This window comes from Amblyomma americanum, chromosome 4 (assembly GCF_052857255.1).
Source record: "Amblyomma americanum isolate KBUSLIRL-KWMA chromosome 4, ASM5285725v1, whole genome shotgun sequence".
NCBI classification, from domain to species: domain Eukaryota; kingdom Metazoa; phylum Arthropoda; class Arachnida; order Ixodida; family Ixodidae; genus Amblyomma; species Amblyomma americanum.
The window spans coordinates 110,369,734-110,384,892 of NC_135500.1; positions in this window are offsets into that span (position 1 = coordinate 110,369,734).

Genomic DNA, 15,159 nt, shown 5'->3' on the forward strand with positions numbered 1-15,159 from the left:
TGCAATCAGTTTGAGCCTCGAGGAATTATCTGACAATGTCCCAATAACATAATCTTCGCGTCTAGAATTCGTTTGATCTGTCCTCCTTCTCCGCATATTCCTCTCGGAAACAATTTGGTGGAAAGGAACACGTGAGATTATGTTCCCTCATGTTTTATAATGAAGTAATTGACGACCCTGTAGATAAAAGATCCGTTTCTTCTTCCGAGCTCTGAGAAATTCGTACATTTCCTCGCAAGGCAACTCCACGTCATTGCCTTGGATTTAACAAAGATCTCGAATATCTATTTTATTCACTCCATAACGATGCCCTTAAGCACTGTGAAGAAAGATAAATTGGAGAATTTAAAAACGATTCGGCAGACAACACCAATTAAGCACAACAATAGCCACCCATCAAAGAGTTTCGAAGATGTTTTCACTCCTTCCTAGTAAACCTTCGCGACGTGGCGTTGAAAATGACGAACCATGAAATCGTTAGCAAAATTTTGCACAACAGCTGGTGAGCACATAAAAAGATGATGTGACCTTTACTCGAGTACAGCACTATCAGCATGTCAACAAAAACATGACAGATAATTATAAAGCAACACCTAGTTTAAGAGCTCTTCCACTGAACCCTCAACAATAGTCTTCTGTTTTGTTCCACACGAGCTTCTCAAAAGATCTGATTATGTGCAGCCATTTCCCGTTTATTTTTTTACGCCTGTTAAAAGGTCATCTGTTTGATAGATCCTTTATATTTGCCATATATTCGGCAGCTCTTGTGTCCTTAATTCAAACGCATTTTTGATGTCGCTAGCATAAGTGAGAACCTGCGTCTCTGCAAGCCCCTCGTCGCATCAAATTTTTCTTTGAGGTAAGTTTGGTGTGGGTAACTTTTCGTATGGGCCCGATGCCCACATCGGGCCCCTGATTTTTTTTGTGTAAACTCAGCTAATCGCATGTGTACTGCCATTGCTGCCCATTGCGCTTCAAAACTCTGCTTTACGATTTGCTTTAAATGACAGCAGCAAAAATTGAGGAACTGCCAGACGCTGTTATCTTTTTAGTTCTTTCAATTTGTTTCATTTTCACAAGCAAAAAGATATAAGGTTGTTGTGAAAAAGGAGAAAAAGTTGCTGAGAGGCATTTTGAAGTGTTCCAACATCCATCAAAATGGCTCCGGCAGGGCGGAGGAGTTGGAGGGTGTGGTCCACTCAGTGACTGGATTGTTGCCACATGCTCAGGATCTTTAGTGTTGCTACTTCAGGAATCTTCTTTTATCGAGATGAATGCTGAGAAGTTCTTCTGGTCGTATCTACGTGAGTGGAAGCGCATAACTTTGGACCTTTCTGTTGAGCATGAGAGACTGTAATCCCTGCCGTACTGTCTCATGCATGTCATGGCTTCTTGTGGTTTGTCGCTTTTTAACAGTGTTAGCTCTTCACTACTCACGTATGTCAGGGACGCGTCTGTGTTCAGTGATAGTGAAAATCACCCAAAACGGTAACCACATTACCACACTATCTCTTGGAGCAACAGTGGGCGCGTGGCGCCTCGACTGATACCTCTACTTTATATCCGTTACATATGTGCCAGTATAGCGGCCTTCGAAGCGGCACCCCCCTCCCCCCCCCCCCCCCGGGACCACAAATTGCATAAAATTTGCGGGCCACCCGTCTGGCGCAGAATGTTCGAAGTGCTGCCAAATGACTTGGCACGTTTCTGAGGATAAATTACTAAATGAGATGGCGCCCAAAAGCCGTGCATTGCTAAGACCATCAGTAGGCCATAGCGGCAGCACCGTTTGTCGCAGGTGGTTTCGGTTACTGTCAAACGATTCGACGCGTTGTCATGCACACGTTAATACAATTTATTAACTCATATAACGAATAAATATATCGACTATAGCGAAGGTGGCTGCAAATCGTAATAGTAGTGCAAAATCCATGACGTAAAAGACGCTTCTTGTGTCTTAGCAGGGACGTTTGCGAAAAGGAAACATTCCCAGATGTTTGGATTTGGTCTCCACGTTTTCTGAGCACACCGATGTAAACACTTGAAGCTCCCGTGGCTAGCCCTGTAAACTTGAACACAGAGGTGGTGTTGCCGGAGATTTTTTAAAGCGAAAGCTTTACCACTCCCCTCCGTAGCTTTTCCGCTGTCTGTGCGAGTTTGACTTCGAACACAGGCGAAACCACGGTACAGCTATGACGTCACTCCGCCGCCGGAAGCCGAGCGCTCGCCTCGGTTTCTATAGGCCGTCGGCGTTTATTGTGTTCATTGGTGTTGGCGTTGACAACATTCCACACTCCGATGATATCGAGAAAAGGAAGGGCGCCTAACTGGCTCCGTGGGTCAGTGGACGCCTCAATCGCGCTTTGAGGTACGTGGCGGTGGTGAGACACAGATGTGGGCAGCTTGCATTATCGCTGGCAACGCTGTGGCAGACATGCGGCACCGCAGCGCTCATTGGGCGACCAACATGTCGCGATCAACCACTAACTGCCACCTTCCAGGGTGGCAGTATGGGCGCGCTGCAATTCAGTTTGCGGTACGCGATGAAAGCAGCTTTTTCAGTTGGACACTAACGCCACGTACATGAAAGCGAGATTGAGGTGTGCACTGACCCAGGGAGCCGGTTGTGCGCCTTTCCTTTCATGAAAATGATCAGCCTCTATAACGTTGTCAACGCCGAATAACCCAATGAAATCCGGCGGCTCACTTCTTTTGTTTGGTTTTTCAGGAAAGGAAACAGAGCAGTAACTGTCTCATATCTCGATGGGCACCCGATGGATGGATGGATGGATGGATGGATGGATGGATGGATGGATGGATGGATGGATGGATGGATGGATGGATGGATGGATGGATGGATGGATGGATGGATGGATGGATGGATGGATGGATGGATGGATGGATGGATGGATGGATGGATGGATGGATGGATGGATGGATGGATGGATGGATGGATGGATGGATGGATGGATGGATGGATGGATGGATGGATGGATGGATGGATGGATGGATGGATGGATGGATGGATGGATGGATGGATGGATGGATGGATGGATGGATGGATGGATGGATGGATGGATGGATGGATGGATGGATGGATGGATGGATGGATGGATGGATGGATGGATGGATGGATGGATGGATGGATGGATGGATGGATGGATGGATGGATGGATGGATGGATGGATGGATGGATGGATGGATGGATGGGTTGGTTGGTTGGTTGGTTGGTTGGTTGGTTGGTTGGTTGGTTGGTTGGTTGGTTGGTTGGTTGGTTGGTTGGTTGGTTGGTTGGTTGGTTGGTTGGTTGGTGGGTGGGTGGGTCGGTGGATAGGCGGGCGGGTGGATGGGTGGGTGGGTGAGTGAGTGGGTGGGTGGATGGATGGATGGATGGATGGATGGATGGATGGATGGATGGATGGATGGATGGATGGATGGATGGATGGATGGATGGATGGATGGATGGATGGATGGATGGATGGATGGATTTTTATTAGTCATTTTTATTATAATCGTAGTGTTATCATCAGAACGCATGTGCGCACGATTCTGTGCTAGGTGGCCATCAACTCATGGCTGATGGGGACCTGGGTGGCGCACTCAACGACCCTGGTCTGGACGACCGGGTCTGAGCTGGCCAACACGGTCTCCCAATGCTCGAGAGGAGTATCCCACATAATATCCGCCGGTGTCGGCGCTGTTATACAGCTCCATAACATGTGGTCATAGGTTGCCATTTCCTGACACCATCTGAATGCGGCTGAATGTCCGGGTAGATTTTGTTTAACACGTTTGGGTTGAAGAACGATCTCGTCTGCAATCTTCGTCAGACACATTCCTGCGCCTTTACCAATTGTTGCGCCTTTACCCCCGGCAGTTGCTCTCTAATATGTTAAGCACTCGAGTTGCAGCTGGGGGAGATGAAAGGGAAAGGGACATAATAGCGCGGAGAGGTATAGAGGGATAGCAAGAAATACAGGGGAGAGCTTTGTACATCATTTACAAAATACAAAAAGCAGTCAAGTTCGCGCCGCTTGCGCGCTAATATCCAGGCTCTAACATAAACCCGCCGCGGTGGATCAGTGGTAAGGACACTCGGCTACTGATCCGAAGTACCCGGGTTCGAACCCGACCACGGCGGCGGCCGCATTTCGATGGAGGCGAAACGCAAAGGTGCCAGTGTTCTGTGCGATGTCAGTGCACGTTAAAGAACCCCAGGTGGCTGAAATTATTCGGTGCTCTCTACTACGGTTTTCATCACAGCCGAAGTCGCCTTGTCACGTTAAACCCCATAAACGAAACAAAACCGAATGAAAAATAAAAAAGTTATAGCAAACTTTCACCGACTCTAGTGAGGTTAGAGAAGCTCATGAGACATTTTCTGGAAATCACTAATGAATCAGTCAGCCACAACCTGTCTGCCAATTATAAAATCAAAGTGCAGCCAAAGTTCTCTTTCTCTGAATACTCAATAATACCCTGTTTTTCTTTACTGGCAGCAGACTTCTTCACAAACTCTAATTATCGGCAGTCACTTCGTCAAGGCAGCAAGCCAAATATAGTTGGTGGTTCATTATTCTTAAAAACGACCAGCGCTTAGGACGAGGACGAAAAAACAGAAGACAAGAAAAAGCGTACATCCTAAGCGCTGGTGTTTTTAATTAATAGTCACTTCGCATCTGTTTAACTGGGTCGATGAAAAGGTAACATATTGAATATCTGTGTTCAGTTTCCTATAAATTCGGCAGCTCTCGTGTAATACCTTAGGACGCATTTTTCAATCGCAAGCAGCGCACGAAATATGCCGTTGTGCAACAACTCCGTTACGTACGCTGTTGCTCGTAGTAAGTCATGCTACTACTGGGATAAACTGCAGCCCGTATTCTTTTTTTTTTGTATGTATAAAGAAACATGTTTACAAAAGCACTGAAAAAGGTGCTCGATAGCTTCGACATTCTTACGACTTCCTTCAAATGGTAAGAGCAGCAAACACAGGATTCCCGGATATTTACTTGAAAGCGAAGTACGCCTCTGGGCCGAAAACATGGAGAGCTAGCTAGGTCATTTATACAGGTCTTCTTAAGCTGCTCTCGCACATAGTCTCTCGAGACTCTTCTATATTCTCGTTAAGAGGCATAAGCGTTTGATGGCGTATAGAACTGCGTTCCATTTCTGGCGGCAGGAAAAAAAAACATTTCGCGCGCATAGCCATTTGCTCCCTGAATGTTATTAGTTGTGAAGGTGTACTGTCGTTTAGATTACAAAACTTCGATTATAGAACTATTAAGAGGGATAGAAGGCTTCAATAATATAATCAGCGTTCTACCATAGCAATATAAAACGCACAACGAAGCAGGCAGCTATATTCACAGCAGATAAATGTTACTTAGGCGCGTCGAGTAGGCTCATTCTGTGCACTCCATTCAAAACTTGCAATTTGGTTCTTATCAGCAAAGTGTGATCGAAAACTACCGTTTTACAGGCACTTCCAAGCACTGAGTGATACTTAGGTGGATTTAAAGAACACTGTCACGGATCTCTCCGGAGAACACTCGGACCGAAAGAATGGACTAGGCGACGGGTGTACCCACACAAACGCACATTTAATACACCCTATGCGGCACACACACTAGAACACAAAACTAACAAAACTAACACAAAACACAGATTATAAATACACACGACCCGGGCACACTGCTACCAGCGTCTACTACTAGCGTTCTACTATTCGTGGTCGGCGTTCGTGCTCACGGTTGGTTCGGCGTTGTATGGATCCAGTATGCGGCGTCGAGGCGGCGTTCGGCGTCCTTGGGCTGGCGTTGCTGGCGGCGTCGCTGGCTGCGTCGTATAAGCTCCCGGTCCAAGCGCCCGTGGAGGTGATGCCGGTGTTGGCGTTTGGGGCACCACCCGGATCAGTGGCAACAGCGCTGGAGACACCCCTGGCCGTAGCAGGTGGCAGCGTCCTCTGTTGACTCCCCGGAACGGGCTCAGGCACAGGAAGTCCACGATGCGATGTCGTAGAACGCGAGCTCACCGGAGCAGTAGCCGGCGTCGCTCTCTTCCAGCCAAAGTGTCCCTGACCCGCCGGAGCCTCCGCTTCTCTTCTTCCGCGTCTTCTTCACACCTTTTTCCTTTAAAATTTAATTTAGGCTCCTTAATATATGTAACAAACACCCAAGCATAATATATCTTAATATCCGACGAAATCAAAAGCAATTCAGCACACTAGTACAACTGTGTCCTTTCTAATAATTGGCTCGGCATAAAGCGCAGATTTCGATTTGCCAAGAGCACTTAGGGTGCTTGACTCTAAATAGCACGCACTAGGCCCGTGCGACGAAATCAGACTGTAACCGTAACATTCAGAATAATTCTTGTTTGCTTTTCTCGAGGATCGGCGGCAAATCTGAACGTAAAACAATTTTTACTCTTTGCAGATCATCAGGAACAGTGTTACCCCAAGCAATGTGGGGCTACAGCTTCGCAGTGCTTCTAATTGTATCACTGGGTAACTTCTTTCTAATCGACTGCTGTAGAATGCGCAAGCCTCTAAATGTAATAGCCGCACATCTTCAAAATTAATCAGAAATCTTAGAATCATACATATTTGCATGAAACTTGATCGTGTTTGTTCTGTCTCGTGACTTATTTAAAAGCGTGACTTGAGGAGGGTGACCAGATACTTTGGAATTAACGTGGTAGGCGCATGGGCAAAGAAAAAAAATTTTCGACTTTGCGTGAGCGTAGGCCTTGTCTGAACGGTGTTTCAGTCGCGCCAATGCACTCATTGCCGCACACATTGCAGTGCAGCGTGCAGACGACATTTGCACTGTTGCCATTTGTGGTCTCTTTATTGCTGAACGTAAGGTACCTTTGCCAATATTTGTCGTTTGCATGACTACAAACCTTGCAGCTTGGTTTCTTGCACTGTTGACACCTAAGGTTAGAGTCAGTATTGGCGGTTGTTTTGGAATTAACTAAACTTTCCTACAGGCTTCTGCCACACCGCTCTTGGTGACTCCTGAAAACATGAAAAACAAGTGATTGCTTTTCGGCATAATGATAAAATTACAACTCTTCGTGTGTCTGATGAATTTGTGAGAACCAGGCTACTATGTCTTTCAGTGCCCTGAGATTTTAAGGAACTTTGTATTTTAATCCTCTCTGAACCACGAACTGTCAGAATAACAGTATCGACTATAGGCGTGTCTTATGCCTTCAATAATAGATTTGGTTTTAGTGTCTCAACATGATGGTCTGTCATTCAGCTTATAGTAAATCCCACGTATCCATGATCCTGTAAGCAAGGCGGTGCGGCTGGCTGATCATAAAATGTACGCACTGCTACCGGTCGGTCGCTTTTTTGAAGAGGGTTGTCATAAACACATTTACTTGTCTCTCTACTCTGAAGGAGAAAAAAAATATGTATAATTTTTGGCGCTGCGGGTGTACGATTTCAACTGGTGTAAGATGCTGCAAATTCCTATTATGTTAGCACCAAAACCACTCCCAGTACTTTACCTTCAGTATTAACGAAACCCTAAATTTCGGCACTGCAATTCTGGTCAACATGCTTCACTGCGGAGCGTGCAGCACGCAATGCACCTGCCAGACTGAATTGCGGTTCAGCTACCACAATTCCTAAATTCATACACTGCAAAGCTATCCCTTTTCTAAGCACCTGCGCATTCTACAACATTCACCCGAATGTATCCGGGTGATCCTTCTCGATAGAGGTTTTCAAACAAGTACACAAAAGGAACGAAGAGTCATATTCAATGCACATGTATCGGATACTAACGCAAGGCAAAAATCAAAACTTGGGCAACTTTGTCTTCCGCATCAGCTTAACTAAAGAGAAGAGGCGATAGGACCTCCCCATTATTCCCTTCTTTATCATGTATCCTACTGTATCCGTGAATCCCCGCTCTTTCTTTTTTGTTCCTCCTTCCTCCAACTCCTTTCACCCTCCCTTGTTGGGAAGGGTCTCTTTGCACAACAAATGATTTCATCGCGGCGGGACGCACGGTCGGATTGCCCTACTGGCAAACGGCTGTCCCGTGTAATTTCTTACTATCGCTCCCTTCGTTCCTCTTCCTCCTCTCATCTCCTTGTTTCTTTTATTTACACTTCCCGCAGCTCAGACGCTTCAGGCTTCAATATCAGATGTCTGGTCTAGCCAGATCTTTACCTTCCGTTTTTATTTTACTATGAATCAACCAATAATAGCAACCGTAAATGCGCCAAGAATTAGAGGTTTTTCTCTGCGGTACCCGGCAGCAAGATCTGCGTTCCACATGGCTTCGTGCTGTGATGCGCATGTGCGATCTTGTGTGTCTTTAGTTTTACTCTTTTGTGTGTTTTTATTTTTGTTGTTGTTTTTCTGTTCTTTTTTGGAATGTGGCGGTGTGAAATTCCTCGGAATCTCGAGTTAAAGAATGCAGTGTCGACCTTTTTACGACACATTAATGGTGTTATTTTCGCTTCATATTAATCCTGTTCCTACGTAACTCAATTGAGGCAAGGTGTTGTGCTGACAACTTAATGTAAACCCGCGAATGGTCGCACAGGGGGGTCTACCAGGTGCCGGGTGGTGCTCCGAACTGCAAGGTAAACAGACCTTGAGGATGCAGTGCCGGACTTGGTTAAAACTCTAGACGAACTATTTAGCCAGACACACTTGTTCCCACAGCTTGGTTTTTAGCAACTACCACGCCACACTTACCTTTTGGCGCCGTAATACTCGCTGTGGCTTTCTGCAGCTCCCTCGTTAAAGTTACAAATCGTATACGTACCAAAACACACATCTTTCCTATGAAGATTTCTTTTGGAGACCACTGGGATTAGTTTCGACCACTTGACAATCTTCAACATACTCTTGCATATCAGTGCTCGAATAGGCTTGGTTTCGCTTAGATCAAAGTAGTGCCAAGCCGAGCTGAAACGAAGGAGAGATGTTTGCAGCAGCTGATGTCCTTAATCGGTGTGTAACCAGTGCGGAATATTTTGACGTCACCCCATAGCTTCGCAATAAAGCCGTTATATAACAGAGAAGCATTCCAAAAGTTCTCGAACCGACCATGCTTGCTCACTATACCCGGTAAAAAAGCCCGTCGAAAGAGGACAGGCCGCCTCGCCACGTTCGACAGAAACTTGTCCACAAAGTTCATAGTCTTTACATTGACAGCCCTGGTGGAATTTTGCCGCTAAAGTTTGTAATGCATGTCTGCTTAAGTTAAAAGCCCACTGAATGCGGCTTTGTCAATTTGCGAAATAGCGGCATGCGACGAGATGAGACCAGGTTTAAGTCCAAAGCTGCTGCGTTTTTATGGAGGAAAAACGCTAAGGCGCCCGTGTGCTGTGCGATGTCAGTGCACGTTAATGATCCCCAGGTGGTCGAAATTATTCCGGAGCCCTCCACTACGGCACCCCTATCTTCCTTTCTTCTTTCACTCCCTCCCTTATCCATTCCCTTACGGCGCGGTTCAGGTGTCCAAAGATATATGAGACAGATACTGCGCCATTTCCTTTCCCCAAAAACCAATTATTATTATTATTATTATCGCAGCCGTGCGGAACTGATTCGAAGTCGTTCGAGACGGCGGTAGGTACTTTGTGCGCCATACCTCGAAAGTTCTTTGCAAGTTGTAAACTGAGAGCGGCCGACAACGGCGGTAATTGTGTTTTTTGACCACCGCCTATCAGCCTCCTGTATTTCTGCCATGCCAGCCGCGTCACTCGCTTCGCATTGGGAGCGTTTCGGACGGCTCGGTTCAGTAAGTGGCCGCAGTGTGGAGCTACCCAGTTGGTACGACAGCTTGCGTCACGCCGCTGCCATTCGGGTGGCCTCTGACCCCTTCTTATTCAGCAGTCTATCCTTCCGCGCTGCTTTTGCAGCGATAGCAACATTACGGCAGCATTTCGAGCCTTCAGCGTCGCGGCGCCGTGGCGGTGGCGGCACCGCCAACCTGTGACTGCGCCGCAACACTGTCACGTTGTTGGTCACGTGGGGCGGAGAAGCTGCGGGCGGCGCGGCGCCGTGGCTGATCACGTGGTTCGTCACGTGGTTGGTCACGTGACCAAATTCCACTCGGCCAGCTGTAGCTATCGCGTCCCTTTAGGTTTAACCAAAGATAAGCCACCGCCAATTTTTTTCGGTTCCCAGTCAGCTCGAGCGCAAGCTCTGCTTGCCATTTCCAAAGATGCATGGGCTCAGGCGTTTCCTCCGCTTATCACTTGACGCATGATGGCTGGCATACTTGGGGCACATACTATGCTTATTATTGCTTTACGGTCGTTTCGTGGCCACATTCTTAGCCAAAATCATTTTGTGCGGTTAAACGGTCTGGTCCACGAGGATAGAAGCTGTCTTCGCTGCAACAGTATAACGGCAACGCTTAGGTGTCATTTATGCGCCGTACGGCTCTTGCTTGCTGTTTTCCCTAGATTCTGGCAGCTTTGGAGACGTCCATCTCTAGTTCAAGAACTTCATAGAGCCGACTCGGAAAGAGGGGGCTCGCATTTATATATACCAGTTGTTTTGGGAAGTTTTTAAGTAAGTCTCAAAAATACGTTTTTTAGGTAAAAATATGAATTTTTCAGCATGGTATTACCAGTGTTGGCGGACAGCAGAAAACTGGTGAGTTGATTTAAATAATGAGCTTTTTAAATAAAGTTTATTATTAACTTTTAATAATTAAAGGTAGGCGCTTAGTGTCCATTAGATATTTGTAGCCGTCCGTTAGTAATAGCCACATCAGTTTGTATAATTTGGAAAAATCGATTAAACTTGGCGCTGTGGCTCGACAGAATTTTGCTTCATCGTGCCAAATTGCACGCGCTTTCGAAAGGCAGCATGCAAGGCAAACTTTCCAGTGCACCTAAGTGGTCAAAAAAGTAAATTTTGTGGAGCCACAGCGCCAAGGGCAATCGTGTTTACTAAATTCTAAAAACTGATATAGCTATTAGTAGCGGTCGGCAACAAATCTCTGATTGCAACGAGTGCCTAACTCTAATAGATAAGTTAATTTTTAAAAATTTGTTAACCAGCTTACAAAAAACGGTTCTCCGGTTTTCTAGTGTCCGCCAATACTGGTAATACAGTGCTGAAAAAGATGTCTTTACCTCAAAAACCTATTTTGAAGAATTTCTTAAAGCCTTCCCCGAAACACCTGGTATTCACAGCTATTTACATCATTAGCATTTACAATACATTTTGCAAATCATCGCAGCGATTGCTGTACACGCGTCTAGAAAAAATTCGCCTGTATTTATACCTGATTGTATACATTTACAGCATTTAATTTTATTTTTTGTATTTATATGTACAATAAATATTGCATTGCACACTTATTTTCTTTGTACACACGCGGAGCACAACCTAAAGCGAGGGCAACAAAACCCATAGCGCCCGGCTGGAGGGTCACCTCACTCCCTGACCTCCAGTGCTAGCGTCTTTATCACTTATGCATGGCCGGTCTGACTCAGTAATAACAATGCTGGTATCTTGCACCCCAACACTGTGCCACACAACTTCAGTTAATATTTATTTACAGTCTGAGTGCTTTGCTCGGCAGCGCCGTTTGTTGGTATAACTTGGCGACAGATTTTCGGTCTAACAGCTGGTAAGGGGGAGTAAAACAAACTTCGTACACAAAAGCTGTAAAACATTCTTCTGTGATTAGGGCCATCCTTCTCGCCAACCAGAATAGAAGCCTCCATCAAAACCTTAACGGCGTGTTTGACGCTCGCTTTGAGTGGCTTGGTTTTGAGCGGAGTGGCTTTTTCTTTTGAAGCACAACGTCGACGAAACGTTAAGCAAATAAACACCGTGACAAGTTCTATTGTCGCCTATTTCTGTCCTCCACTATCCTGGTATGCGTTAAGGTGACCTATCGACGATTCGCTGACTGGCTTTTCAACGAGCTCACTGCAGCGCTCGCAGCTGAATATTTTAACTCACTCGTACGATGCACCACCAATCATCAGGATACATCTCTGTCTGGAAGGCGCCGACTTGGAGACAGGCATAGGTGCCACAGTTTTCCTCAGTGGCAGAGGGAAAAACATTCTTCGTGGGACAACTTCTGGGACCCACATACGCAGAAGTGATGTGACGCTGCATAATGATGCCGAGTAGTTTACATTGCTGGGCAACGGGGAAGACGTGATACCTGTTTTCACCATCCTTTAGAGTACTGATATCACACTGGCCATATCCATAGTGTCGTTGCAACCTGCGACCTTCAAAGAAACCGAAATAACGTATCAAAAGGGTCGCTGGAACACTATCAAGTCGACAAAAATTTCGATCCATTCTACTTAAGCAAAAACGAAGCTTCCCCACATTCGATGTGGTGATGATCAAGTGCGCATAGTGTGTCTTGCTACTGAGGAAGTTTTCTGGTCTGCTTTCCGCCTTGAACCTCAACAGGGAAGGAATGACCTCGCTCTGGAGCCATTATAGCCTGGGATAATCACAGCAGGCAACCTATGACAAGACGTGCTTCTAGGCTCCGGGTTGTGTAATCGATCTTCGGTACTGGTTATTCCTGTGCGGCAGTAAATATGGGCACAGCTTTGAGCCTTACTGGCTCTGTAAGTACCCTTTCAGGCAGCGGCACCAAATCGCGGGGTGGGTTGTACAGGGCTAATACTGAAGGGACAACCGAGCTGTTTACTTCCACATGTCCACCACTGATGAAAAGAAGATGACTACCAAAAGCTGCTGCTGCACCATTAACTGACAGCTCTTCACACGTGGTTTGGAGTTTTACCTTGCTGGGCTTTTTGCTCGGTAAGCCGTCCTCGTCGAGTTCGTGTACCTCCATTGGGCTTGGGGCCAGAATAGAGCTCCAGCATCCAGGAGGCCGGGCTGTTTACATCTGTTGGGCACCTGCAATGAGCATCCTCGACATAGCCCATTTTCACGTTGTTCTCAGTGTTTTCATTTTGTCAGTGTGTCTCGGCATTCGCATTTCTCGCTAAAGTCCTCAGGCAGAAAAGTCTTGCTGTAGACAGTAGAGAGAGCCGGCACGTATTTGGGCGGCCAGTCTTTGCGTCCCGTCACTTTCAGCCATTGCGTACGCAGCACGTCGTCGCTGGGATCTAAATGGAACGAGACATTAGCATAGACGGTGCCAGTCCTCGGTCTACACAATGGCGCACAGCAGTAAAAGATCGTGCATCAAGAATACAATCACGTTACATTGCACGAATACCGCCTTCAACCAGCCTTTGAAAAGAAGTAACGAGTGCGAGCTAAAACCTAGATTCTAGGCTTTGCGGTTAAATGCTTTAACACGCCTCTTCTCTTCTGTTGCTGAACCGTCCTGCACGGAATTTCAGTTGTCTACGCGCACTCCTCGAATTACGCTAAAATAGTCAGGAACGCCGACTCCGCTCATAAGAGCAAATTAATTTTGTTATATTGCATAAAAAGTTCACATAGGGAGTCAGGCAGGTTCCTTCCTCCCTCCTGTATATTGTTTTCCTCTCCTCCGGATTCAGCCAGACCACACCAAACATTCCGATTACACAGTGGCTAATTTATTCCCATCCATGCCAATTTTCTTGAGTCAATTTCCTTTTTCAGTCATTGTCAACACGGGTTTCGTAAATTATTCTCATGCGAGACGCTACTTCTATGCTTTACACAGGATCTTCATTTCATTCTTGACCGGGGTTCCATAGCTGACTGTATATTCTTCGATTTCTCCAAAGCCTTTGACAAAGTCTCTCACCAATTACTTCTTTTCAAATGAAATAATCTCAATCTCGACCTTAACACCAACTCGTGCTTTCAGTATTTCCTCACTAATCGTTCTCAATACGTGACTGCTAATAATTCCAACTCTCGTTCCTCTCCAGTGGGCTCAGGCGTTCCCCAGAGTTCTGTCGTAGGGCCCCTACTTTTTCTCATTTATATTAATGACTTGCCTAACAACATTGCTTCTTCCGTATGTCTTTTTGCCGACGCTTAATTGCGTTACTTACAGTGAAATTAACAGTGACTCTGACACTTCTGTCCTTCAGTCTGATATTAACCATGTTTCAGAATGGTGAAAATTATGGCACATTGAACTTAACATTAATAAGTGTAAAGATTTGCGTGTTTCTCGACGTAACACTGGATTAGCCACTTACGGCCTCAATAATATCCCTCTTAAAACTGTGTCTTCGTAGAAGTACCTTGCTGTACACATAACTTCTAATCTTGGAATCTGCACGTGGAATTTATTACTAACAATGCTAACCGCATGTTGGGGTACCTGCGCAGAAACTTCTCCCTTTCTTCTACTTCAATAAAATTGCTCCTTTATAAAACACTTGTTCGGCCTAAATTGGAATATGCAGCATATATCTGGAACCCTGACCTGTCATCATTAGCTACTGAAATTGAGTCTGTTCAAAACCGTGCGTCACGTTTCATACTTTCAAATTATCACCGTGTCTCCAGTGTTGCTGCTATGAAAACTACTTTATCATTGCCACTTCTTTCACTCCGCAGAAAAATTTAGTGCTTATACCTATTTCATAAGATCTATTACTACAATCCCGTCCTTAAGAGCCGGCTACTAACTACCCCTACCTATGTTTCAGGCCGCATTGATCATCTTCGCAAAGTAGGTGTTCCGTCATGCCGTACTAAACTCGCATTTTCTTTGGTCCCCGAAACTTCTTACAGTTGGAACCACCTTCCCAGGCACATTGTCGATATTTCTAATCCAAGTTCTTTAAATACTGCCCTATGTAATCTTTATTTGTAGATTTAAGTCAGTTTTATTTTGCGTTCGTTTTCGTTGTCTTTTTGCTGTCTGCCGGAAATGTTCTCTTTTTTCGGGGGAATCGCTGTTTTTTTCTCAGTTGCCTTCTCTTGCCTTATTTTGTGTTGTTTGGTTCATTTTTCGCCGCGTTTTCGTTTCTTCTATTTTGTTTTTCTGCTGCACTGTATCTTACCCTATTTATTTCCTTCCCACTCCCCTCTTTAATGCCTTCGGTACCTGAGGGTATTTGAATAAATAAATAAATAAACTGTGGTGACACAACTCTGCCATCGGGATGCGGCCTCTCGTCTAGGCATCCACCACCCGTCTGTCCCGTCCTTCTCGGCCTTCTCTCCTCTCTTCCCGGTCCTCCTCTCCAGCTTTCCCTCTCTCG